Below are 12,805 nucleotides of genomic sequence, written 5' to 3'. Positions count from 1 at the left end.
ATATCTGGTCAGCATGGATGAGTTGGACCAAAGAATCTGTTTCTATGGTGTACAGCTCTATGACTCTAAATGAGTCAAAATGCAAGTTGTCAGATATGTAAGAGAAGCAAGAAGGGGTTATTATTGGTCAAGTGGGATTAATCTATGCAAAACAGGAGCTTTTTGGTTCTTCTTATTCTTTTCCTGCTCCCAAAGGTTCTTGTCTTCATTCTAATAGGAGAATTAACTATCACAAGAAATTCCAGTAGCAGATTAGTTAGGCAGAGCAAGGTGGGCTGTTCATGACTAACTCAATAGGAAATCTGTATTCAAGTCTCTTAAAAGGCAAGGAAAACGTTAAATATAGCAGTGATGTTGTCTCGCACCTTAGAATTTGAGAATAAGGTCCATAGAAAATGTGGTTATATTTTCCTGGTTCTATGTGAACTATTTAGCTCAAACGTATGCATTTAATTTAATGAACATTGAGTATTTTGTTTTAAAAATGTGCAATTGTTACTTTTTGACAGAGCTTATGATAAGGAAATGCAGAATATTGTGTTATATGGGACATTTAGCTTCTCATAATATTACTGCATCCAGATGGATATGATATTTTCCAAAGTGCTACTCTCCTTTTGCTGTTCTCTCTTCAAATGCTCCTTACAACTAACCATTCACAACATGGTGAGACACAGCTGTTAAGACTAGGAAAAAATATAAAATTGATGTTGAAATCCATCAAAAGATTTGAGGTGTGAAATCAAAACAGATCAATTAGTTCAATCTTGCCTTGGTTCACGAGTGCATGTTATGTAATCATATTTATTAACTTCATCAGTGATTTGATTTAATTTATTGCAGTCACATGTGCCTAATCACTGGTCTTGTGAAATATGAATAAGGCCATTTCCCAATTTTGGAAATCTAAGCATGTCATCTCTGCCTGTGCTTACTGCCCATATTTTTGAATCATTGAGATTGGAAGGTCAGGAATCAGATTTCCTAATTCCTGAAACAGTTTTGGAGGAATACAAGTGCCGAGGTGGCTGATTGAAAGCTTGCTTTACTTCATTAAGTCTCAGTCTAGATTTCTGTGTTGCTCCTACTCCCCCTAATCATCGCTACTCTCTCCTCATCTCTCCAAGCCCTCTCTGTTCCCCCAATGAATCCTCTATAGCTAGTCGACTAGTATCCACTACGTAAAGACATCAGGTGCTGTGTAGTAGCAACAGAAAGTCCTTGACATGGACATGAAAAAAATACAGTCTAATAGAGTTGTTACAAAAGAACAACCACCATACTTCAAATACTGTAGAACAAATTAAACAAAACACTCAAATTGTTGCTTAGTTGTAAAAACAAGCAGGCATCTAACTGTACCAAACAGAGATAATACTTTAAAACTGTCAATCAAACATGCACACCAAAGTAGATGCCGCTTAAGCTTTTGAAACTAAGTTAAGCTTTCATAATGGCTCAGTTGTCAAAAAGAGCTTTTGGAACTGAAGATAATATCATCAATTGAAAAAGAGAAATAACTGAAAATCTGATTTTTCACAGTTGAAATGAATGGTCTGCTAATCAATACAACTCAAGAACAGATAGGTGGTTTTGTTCTCCAAGTACATTATGCAAATTACTTTCTTTTCAAATTGAAAATACCATAGTCATGTAAATCACTTCAAATTATTAAACTGGAGTTCCCAAGAATGTTTTCTCCAATTCTGAATAATAATATTAATAACATTTTTCCCATTGAAAAATGAGAAAACCCCAGCCCAAGTTATTTCAGTTGTTTATATATAATTCATTTGGAGATTTGGAAAGTATGAATGGGATGTGAGTATGAAGTCAATCTGGTTTCCTTTATGTAAACTGTAAAATACTGACCAAGGCTTTGCCAAATAATCTTTACATAGTTGTATTCCATTTCTTCCCAGTCACGTGAAACAACTTTGTGATTTTCACCGGCAGTAATGCCTTCTTGGCATCAGTAGGCATCTAAATTTGTTAGATATTTCCATTCTGCAGTTTTAGCTTTGAACCTTTACTTTTGTGGCTTCTATCCTTAGAAAAAAATACCTTGTGTGTTTGAGCCAGAAAGAACGATCGGCTGGCAACCTGCATTGTGCCTGATAACTGCATGCCCAGATTGTAAAGGCTAACACCAGTCTAAAATAGTTTACTGTGCAACCGAGGAATTTCAGGCTAGAGTAAATTTGACAAAGTTAGCAATAATTGCAACCATGGAGGGCTTAGCCAGTGATGCTGAACAATTAATATTCAAATATTTAACCTGACCATGTAATACTTCCTTCACCCCTTTTAGCATATATAACCTATATATCAAATTACATTTGAATATTGGACAGTAGCATTGCATTTAGATGCATTAATACTTATGTACTAATAGTTGTAAAATATAATTTAAAGCGCCATTGGCTTTATTATGAAACAAGTTAATAATTTTTTAATGGAAAAAATTATTGCCTCAGATTTCTGCCCAAAGGTAGACCTGATTCACTGCACCACACGTAGGGTAAGGGGTTCGGTTCTGATTTGCTGTGACAATGTGCATTTTTACATGTATATTGTATTTTCGAGGTATGATTAGTAATGGTATTAACTCCAATTTTCTTTCATTGCAAAGCTGAGTAGGAATATTTTTCCCACTCTTACTGCCTGACACTGCCACATTTTGGGTGAAATGTAGACTGACACTGAATTTGTTCTCGTATGAATGCGAATTTCTGGAATATCATGATCTGGAGTTAGACCTGAATGTAGGCCTTCTGCCTTGGAGACGCTACTCACAAGATCTCCACATTATTCAAATTATAGCTATGTTAATACATTTTTTAAAGAGTAAATTGTAGTACACTCCTGATGCTATGTTCTTCATAAGATTAGTCTCAGCATATTAAAATAAATAAATAATTTCAGTGTATACGTTTAGTGTGAATCCACTTCATTAGAATACTTCTGTTTCCTAAGATTCCATCCCTAAAAGCTTTTTAAAATGATACTGACTTTTGGTGTAGGGAGATTAGATTAATTAGATTGCATCTGCGCCAATCATTCCTATCAGGTTTTCTTTGTGGCAATTTAATTGGCTGAGTTGTGTAATCTAAAAACTCTTTCTCACATGATTTGTGACATAGAATAGATTTCAGAAGCTTCTCAGAATACTAAATTGAACTAGTCAGCTATAACAAAAACAACTTGCACTTTTTTAGTATTTTTAACATTACAAATCTTCCCAAGGTGATTTGTGACACATGGTTACAGATAATGGGTCACATAAGAAGATATTAAATGACCATGCTTGGTCAAAGATGTAGGTTGTCAAGAGTTGCTTAAAGCAGGAAAGTGAGGGAGAGAGGTAACAGATTTAGGGAGGAGATTCCACAGTTTAGGCCCTTCGCAGTTTAAGAGATGGCTACCATTGGTAGAATGATTAAAATCAGGAAAGCTCAAGAGGTTGGTAAATGCTGAGTAATAAATATTTAATTGAGTTGCCTGAAATGTGTTTAAAGATATTTAAAGTGGGTCCCTGGGGATGAAACAGTATTTACAGTTTCTGGGATATGTAATGAATTATGCATTCATATGAAATGCAAACACATAGGCTGCATTGAGGTTATACAAAAAATAATTATTTCTTCCATTGGCTCAGATCTTTCCAAATATAATCAAAGAAGCTAAACGCCAAAGATTGAAATATTTACAGTGGACATTTCTGACAGACACTCCAGATCCACCAGGATATTGTCAGAGGTTAATTCCTGACCTTTAAATCAGCTAGATAGAGTTCAGTGTTTCATACACTGATTTTCATTTGTCAAATTAGGCAGCTAAAGACTTTCAGCAAACTACAAAAGGTTTTATTGCGAATCTATAGTATAGCCCTGACATCAGTTTCCACCTTTCATTGTTCAAATTCTAACATGTCACTGGGGTAGAACTCAGCTCTTTATTAGTATTAAACCAATCAGAATCTCTAAATAGCAAATAAAAAACACTGTCAAGGAGGGGCTGTTTAACAAGAACAAAAATCAAAAACTAGAAATGAAAAAAAGCAGGACAATTAAGTGGGGATAAATCAAAATGGTTTTGAGAGGGAGATAATGCACCCCCAGTCCCTGCCTCTTACAGAGAAGAGGTATAAGGATAGCAGAAGGCACAGTGTGCTCCCTCTCTAATGTCACTTGGCTGTGGATGTAAATGCAAACGAGAGGAAAAGAACTCATATTTTTGTGTTTATACAATAAACCAACCATCAAATTAACAAAGCACCTAAAAGGTACTGCTGACAACAATAAAAATCAAACAAAACAAATAGAGAGATGGGATGAACTGAGTCAAAACAGTCTTTGAGGGTTGGACCCCCAACCCACATGACACCCCATCATCCCAAAAGGCTTTCGTGGATACTGGTGGACAGCACATGCATGGGCATAACTATGAAAGAGAGGCAGATAACTCCATTTTATTTTAAAGTACAAAATAGACTCATGACAGAATTTCCAAATCTCAAAATTAACAAAATTACTAATGCTGTCATCAAGGGAAAGCTCAACTTTTCCTTGGTTGCTCACCACCAAATCATCCATTAGATTAATTTAACAGTTAACAAAATGACAAGCACTGTCAGAGGCAGAGAGCTCAAACTTTTTTTTATTGTAAACCTACCAAACAAAGCACTCATTAAACAAATTGGGTCAAGTAATATATTAAGACATCAGCTCTATATTTTTATAAACATCACCAGATCATCCAGATAGAAATAAATTATCATTCCCAAATCAAAACAGGTAGAGCTTTTACATTCTTTGACCCTGTTTTTTATTCTGCTTTGTCCATGGTTAATAAACAGCTTAGCCAATCCATGCACCAAACTGTTATGGGACAGCCACTATCTCATATGGCACATTTAAATGAATCAGCAACTAAGATACTCATGGACCAACATACATTTTCAGCTACTAGCACAATATTTTCTTGTTTTTTATACTGATCATATTCATCCTTGGAACCACTTGTTTTGAGAGTTGCTTCAGACACTTGGTTCCTGATTCTTAGACAATTCCTGACATTGACATTAACAGTCACACTGGTAACACCTATTAATTGTTCCCATGGATTTAAGGAATTCATTTGTTGACAGCTATCACCTTAAACCCGTATTTTCCTTTTTCCTTTGATTTAACAATCTCTTTCAGTAATTTCATCCTTATATAGGTGCCTGAGAGTTAGTAATCAGAGTCTTCTATTCTCTGTATCACTGCAGAACTCTCAACATAGAGTCATAGAGATGTACTGCACGGAAACAGACCCTTCGGTCCAACCCGTCCATGCCGACCAGATATCCCAACCCAATCTAGTCCCACTTGCCAGCACCCGGCCCATATCCCTCCAAACCCTTCCTATTCATATACCCATTCAAATGCCTTTTAAATGTTGCAATTGTACCAGCCTCCACCACATCCTCTGGCAGCTCATTCCATTCATATACCACCCTCTGTGTGAAAAAGTTGCCCCTTAGGTCTCTTTTATATCTTTCTCCTCTCACCCTAAACCTATGCAAACATGACATGTGAGAGTAGCAAGAAATGTTTTCTTTTAAGGCAGAGCCATTTGTTCAAAAATAGAGTCATTGCCAAAAGATTGGAAACCTATCAAAACCAAAGATCTGAGATTTGTGTGCAATCTAATAGTTAAGTTTAAAGATCACTACAGACTGTAAAATTTCTAGATTGAATTTCTTTTGCCTTTTCTATAACCTCTCAAATTCAATGATACACTTCCTTCCAATGGACTGATTGCCCATCTCATTACAAATTTACTTGATAGGCTTCCAACAACACATACGTTTTGTAAACTCTGTCCATGAATCATATTAGAATTTTCCAATCCTGATCAGTATCTAGATCAACGACATCAAGTTCTGAAAATATTTAACTCCTAACTTTCTGGTAAGGATAAAGCAAAAGCCATGCTTTGTTCCTGCTTGGTTTGAGAAGAGACCAGAGACCACACCTCCACTTCATTCTTCCATGACACATCTAGCCCCAACTCCAAAAACACATTTTGTGACCCGACAGCATGACTCAAATATTTCACTTTAAAAAGTCACTGGGACCATTGCTTCCATCAGAAACAGGGATTCCTTCTGCATCCTTGATCATCCCATACCCGAAGTGATCAAATTTAATTTTCTTTTATCATGCTTCAATCACTAATATCCATACATTTTATTAGGCAACAAAGGGCTTTCAGAAGCTCAAATCTATAATATAGTTCTTACATCAGTTTGCACCATTCCCTTCTGTACCGTTTCCTTGTTCTTAAGCCAATTCCTTACTATGGAAGAACTGAAGTCTGAGATTTTCTAATCAACCCATTGGAAGCAGGTGGGACTTGAACCCGTATCTTCCAGCTTAGAGGAAGGAAGAACCAAATTTATTTTTTCATCTTTTTGCCATTATTTTATCTGGGTATTTTAGCACATACAACCAAATAACTTTTCCCGTCACCAGTAAATCACCAATGGAATTTTTCATCTATTAACCAACAGCAGTAAATCAGCTGTGTTTCCAATTGTTCAAATTAAACAACTGAACTGTTACTTTCTCCTCCCTTTGGCTTCTCAGTTTACTGATGCTTCTAAAGCATTCCTCCAAGGTCTCCAGGTGCTGTTTGCCTATTCTAATACCTCATTTGATTCTCCAGCCATCATCTGAGACTCTGGGTTACCGTATCCTTGGATTTTACCATGCTGCAAGTTCTAAGCCTATGCTTCCTTGCATTGATGTTGCTCTCTGCCCCTCTTTCTCTTTATGGTTTCAAGGTCCTGTCCCATTTTTAGCCACACTTTGGGCAGTAGACTCCACTCCATTTATAGCCTACACTCTGGACATCAAGTTCAGGCCTGGACACATTTGTTCCCTCTGCAGACATCAGATCAGTCTTCCTGGGAGTCAACCCAAGGAAAGCAATGGGCCTGGACAATGACCCTGGCCAAGCATCTAGATCCTATGTGGACCAACTGGTGGATGTATTCACTGACATCTTCAACCTCTCCCTCCTGCAAGCCGAAGTCCCCACCTGCTTCAAGAAGACCACCATCATCCCCGTACCTAAGAAAGCATATGCAATGTGCCTTAATGACTACCACACATTGACTCTGAACTGAATAATGAGGTGCTTCGAGAGGCTGGTCATGGCCCACATCAACTCCAGTCTCCCAGCCTACCTCAATCCCCTACAATTTACCTATCAATATAACAGCTCCACAGCGGATGCAATATCCCTAGTCCTGCACTCATCCCTGGAACATCTGAACAACAAGAACACTTACATCAGACTCCTTCTCATTGACTACAGCTCCACCTTCAACACCATTATCCCCTCCAGACTGATCTCAAAACTCTGTGACCTTGGTCTTGGCTCCGCCATCTGCAACTGGATCATCAGCTTCCTGACCCACAGACCACAATCAGGGAAGATAGGTAACTACACCTCTTCCACAATAACACAACACTGGAGCACCACCCACCCCAACCCCTCCCCCTTCCACCCAAGGATGTGTCCTCAGCTCCCTACTGTACTCCCTGTACATCTATAAGTGTGTTGGCAAATTCTAAAAGTACGCTCTCAATAAGTTTGCTGGTGACAGTGCGATAGTAGGACATCTAACAATGCTGAATCAAAATACAGAAGGGAAATAGAGGACTTGGTGATCTGGTGCAATGAGAACAACTTCTCTCTCAACGTTGGCAAGATGAAAGAACTGATCATTGACTTCAGAAAGAAAGGAGGAGAACACGCCCCCATCTACATCAATGGAGCTGAGGCTGAGAGGGTGGAGAACATCAAGTTACTCAGAGTGATGATAACTGACGCCCTGTCCTGGACTTCGCACATATTGCAATGGTCAAGAGGGCATGACAATGCCTCTTCTTCCTCAGGCATCTCAGGAAATTCGGTATGTTCATAACGACCCTCACCAATTTCTACAGATACACCATTGAAAGCATACTGCCCGGTTGCATAACAGCCTGGTACAAAGCACTACAGAGGGCGGTGTGCACAGCTCAGTCCATCATGGACTCCACTTACACAGCTCGCTGCTACAGAAAGGCTATTAATATCATCAGGTACCCTTTGCACCCCAGTAACTATCTTCTACTTCCTCTTCCGTTAGGCAGAAGATACAGAAACCTGAACACATGCACCAGCAGATTCAGAGACAGCTTCTTCCTGGCCGTTATTAGACTATTGAATGCATTCTCTAGCCTCAAATAATGCTGATTGTGCTAATGTTGATCTCTCTTATATGCCCTGCGTAATGTTACCTGTTTGTCTCCATCTACATCTTTTGTTCTGTCCATCCTCACTTATTATGATCTGCATGTACTGCTTGTAAACAAAGCTTTTCACTGTACTTCAGTACAAGTGAAAGTAAATAAACAAATAAATCATTTATAGCCCACACTCTGGGCATCAGGCTGTCTCCTACTTAAAGCCCACACTCGGAGTATCAGGTTCACCATTTTTCAGTCTGTGTTACAGGCAAAAGTTTCAGCCCCACCTCTGTGTCAGGATGTGCCCTTTCCAAGATGTGCTCCAGGCATTAGTTATACCTCTACCTTGCCAAGAACATCACTTTGATGACCAAGCCACAATGTCTCCTAGCCTACAGTGTGCAAAATCAACTGACTCTGTGCCAAAGTCAAACGTGAGCCCATAAGATCATTTAATATTAGAGCAGAAGTAGAACATGTGGCCAATTGAGTTTGTTCTGCTATTCAATGAAATCGTGGCTGATCTGATAATCCTAAAGTCCACTCTCTTACCTTAATTCCATAAACCTTCATTCCCTTATTCTACAGAAATTGGTCTCTTACAGCATTGAAGATACGAAACAATTCAGCCTTGACAGCCATCTGTGATAAAGAATTCCTCCGATTCTCCACCAGCTGAGTGCAAAAAACCTTCTTCCCCATCTCTGTCTTAGATGGGCAGCTCCTCACTCTGACAGTATGCCCTTTGGACCTAGACTTCGTCTTAATAGGAAACAATCTTTCTGCTTCTAAGCTGTCATACCTATTAAGAATTCTATATGTTTCAATAAGGTCTCTTTCCTTCTTGTAAACTTCATTGTATATGAGTCCAACCTACCCAACCTCTCCTCATACGAAGATCCCTTCATACCCAGAATCAACTCAGTGAATCTTTTCTGGGCTGCTTCTAAAGTTAGGATACCTTTCCTTAGATAAGGGGACCAAAACTGTTCGCAGTATTCTAGCTGTGTTCTGATGAGTGTCTCGTTCCAAGGATTATTGGAAGATTATTACCAATGTATCAATTATCTCTGTAGCTATTTCTTTTAAAATCCTAGGATGTAATCCATTCGGACCAGGAGATCTATTGGCCTTTAGCCTCATTAGTTTCCCAAGAATTTCTTCTCCAGTGATCGGTATTCTGTTTTTTCCCTCACCTTTAGCACCTTGATTGCTCATTAGTTTTGGAATGCTATTGTATTAGTATTCTCTGTAGCAAAAACTGATGCTGAATATATATTCAACTCCTCTGCCATTTCCTGGTTCTCCAGTATTTTTTCTCCAGCCTTGTTCTCTGAGTGGCTTATATTGACTGTTTCCTCTGTCTTCCATTTTATACATTTAAAGAAGCTTTCACTATTTGTTTTAATATTACTTGCTAGTTTGTCCTTGTATTTATTTTGTCCCTCTTTATTATTTTTGGTCTTCTCTTGTTGCATTTTTTTCCCCAATCCTCTGATTTACCACTCATTTTTGCCACATTTTATTACTTTTCTTTCAATTTGATACTGGCCTTAGGTTCCCCAGTTAACTCTGGTCAAGTTATTCACACTGGTATGTGCTTTTGCTATGAGTCAAGTGCTTTTTTAAACAAAAATGTGTCATTATTCATCAACGACCTTTTCTGATAAACTCCTTTCTCCCAGTTCACTTTAGCCAACTTTGCTCTCATGCTCATGTAATTACCATTATTTGAGTTTAGCACTGTTGTTTCCGACTCAAAGTTCTCATTCTCAAATTGAATGCTACACTCTAACATGCTCTCATCACTGATCCCTTGGGGATGTTTTATTCTGAGACAATGTGTCAAACCTGCCTCATTGCACATCACTAGATCCAAATTAGGCTGATTCCTGGTTTAATTGATAGCAGAATGTTCTTGGAAACTATGTTGAATGCATGCTATGAATTATTTCTTGTGGATATCTACGTCAGTTTGATTTTCTCAATGTATATGAAGATTAAAGTCACCCATAATTAATGTGCTGAGACACCAATGCCCCACTCACCACCTTGTTCATGAGAGAGAAAAGATCAGAAGGATGTTACGAAGATGAGAAGAGAAAGTGTGGGAAGATACACATGGTACATTAATAATCATGTATTTTTGTGTTGTATATTCTATGTAAATTAATGGATATGTAAATTATTTGTGGAGCACAAAGAGGAGATTTGATCAATCACTATGACAGTACGTTAGACACCCAAAATATATTCAGGCCATTTTAAATTTTAATTCCAAAGTGTGCTGATTTTAAGGGAAAATGCCATTGGAAAATCTGTGGATTTAAATTCAGTGACTGTCTGGCAAAGTGCTGTGTGAAGCATTTGTGATATTGCATATATAATACCTAAACCCGTCAAAGAAGCCTCGAACAGATTCTACTGCGAGGTCTTATGAATACAAAGATAATGAAGGGCTGATGCTCCTTAGCTCAACAGCAAGCCATCCAACTAGACCTTATGTCTCAAACTGTAGATACATTTTGAGATTTTCCCTTGGGTTAAGAGAAAAGTTTAATCTTTACTGGAGTAGACTTGTGGGATTAAATGCATACATATGTAAGCAGGCTAGGTTCAAGTATTCACGAATGTCACAGTCAACTATTTCCAAGTTACCCTATGTTGGTCATCAAGTCCTTCTCTAACTCCAAGTGCTGGAAACCAGTTATTAAAAAAAATTGAATCAAGCCAAAGGAACTTCAATCAGGCTATAAAACCACGAATCTCAAACACTCTACAAAATTAAGATTATGAAACTGACTGTTCATCTATCAACACCAATGCTATCACTAACCTCCAAATCAATAGCCATAATGTTCAAATATATATGCTCTTCACAAATAATTGAGACACTGATCCAGATTTTTTTAAAAAAACATTTAAGTCTTTGGACTCACCTCATTTCCAGTCTATGTGAATGTGTGTTCCACTATTAGCTTTTCTCATGTTCAGCAATTAATAATCTCACTGTTAGTTAATTCAAGAAAGCCTAGTTAAATTGGCTCCTTTTAAAATATAAATATATTTGGGCTGGTAGCAAGGTATCCATGAAGAAGAGGATTCTTCTTAATTTGAACTCATTGCAATCAACTGAGGGAGGGTGGGTGGATGAATAAAGAAGGGGAGCCACTCCATCCCTCCTCACCTGGGAGTTTAACAATTTAGAGTATCCTGCATGGAATAATATCAAATTGGGGAACATCACCGAGGTTCTGGTTGTAACACAATCGTGTCTGCACTGGCTCTTTGATTATTTATTTCACTTAGTGCCATTCTCCCCAAAACCTTACTCATTGTTTCTTTTAAAAACAAAGTCTAATATCCCCTTGGAAATGTCAGTAGAATCTGCCTCCACTGCACTCGAAGGCAGTGGATTCCAGTTCTTAACCACTCAATCCTTTCACAAGTGGGAACAGTTTCTCTGTATCTCGTCTATCTATTATGATTTTGAATCTCTCAATCTCCTCTCAGCCTTCTCTTACCCAAGGAAAACAATCCCAGTCTTCTCCATTCTATCATAGCTATACCCTGGAACTATTCTTATGAACCTCTTCTGCACCCTCTCCAATGCCTTTATATCCTGTCTGGAGTGTAGTGCTCAGAACTTCACACAATGTTCCAGCTGAGGTTAAACTAGCTCTGTATATTTAAACACTTCCACCTTGCCCTTGCACTCACTCAACACCTGCCACCATCAAAGATTTATGTACAAATAAAGTGGGATTCCATAAATCTTTACATTTTATATAGTCTCTCCATGCTCTTCGTAATACCATGAATCACTTCAAATTTATACCAATTATACTTCGCTATCCACCTATTCCACTAGCTTATCTCTGTCCTTTGACATTCTCCATATCCTCCTTATAGTTAACAATGACTCCATATTTAGTATCATACAAAAATTTCAGAATTATATCTTGTACATAAGTGGGTGGCACGGTGGCACAGTGGTTAGCACTGCTGCCTCACAGCTTCAGAGACCCGAGTTCAATTTCCGCATCAAGCAACTGTCTGTGTGGAGTTTGCACATTCTCCCTGTGTCTGCGTGGGTTTCCTCCGGGTGCTCCGGTTTCCTCCCACAGTCCAAAAATGTGCAGGTTAGGTGAATTGGCCATGCTAAATTGCCCATATGGGTAATGGGTCTGGGTGGGTTTCTCTTCAGAGGGTCAGTGTGGGTTTGTTGGGCCGAAGGGCCTGTTTCCACACTGTAAGTAATCTAACTAAGAAAATCTAACTAAGAATCTAATCAATGTTTAGGTCATTAATATATATGGGGAGAGAGACAAGGGGTCCAAAACTAATCCTCTGGAAACTCCTCTACAAACCTTTCTCCAGTTTGAGAAGCACTCCTTGATCATTACTCTCTCTATTTAATGTCACCCACTAAATTTTTAATATCTATTGGTATTGTCCCTTTTATTCCATGAGGTATAACTTTGCTTAAATGTCTGTTCTGTGACTCTAACATCAGT

At 38.3% G+C, this 12,805-nt stretch overlaps 2 protein-coding genes across 8 annotated transcripts in view; one reads left to right on the top strand and one right to left on the bottom strand.

Moving 5' to 3' along the window:
• Positions 1-12,805, bottom strand: part of LOC140458136 (voltage-dependent calcium channel subunit alpha-2/delta-4-like) — a 491,615-nt gene that overhangs the window by 113,472 nt on the left and 365,338 nt on the right. The gene's annotated exons all lie outside the window — the stretch shown is intronic.
• Positions 1-12,805, top strand: part of LOC140458138 (leucine-rich repeat and transmembrane domain-containing protein 2-like) — a 149,681-nt gene that overhangs the window by 35,794 nt on the left and 101,082 nt on the right. The window lies entirely within an intron of this gene.

The sequence above is a fragment of the Chiloscyllium punctatum genome, chromosome 32, assembly GCF_047496795.1.
Source record: "Chiloscyllium punctatum isolate Juve2018m chromosome 32, sChiPun1.3, whole genome shotgun sequence".
NCBI lineage: Eukaryota > Metazoa > Chordata > Chondrichthyes > Orectolobiformes > Hemiscylliidae > Chiloscyllium > Chiloscyllium punctatum.
The sequence above is the reverse complement of the archived record's forward strand: the minus strand, read 5'-3'. Positions and strand labels throughout refer to the sequence as shown.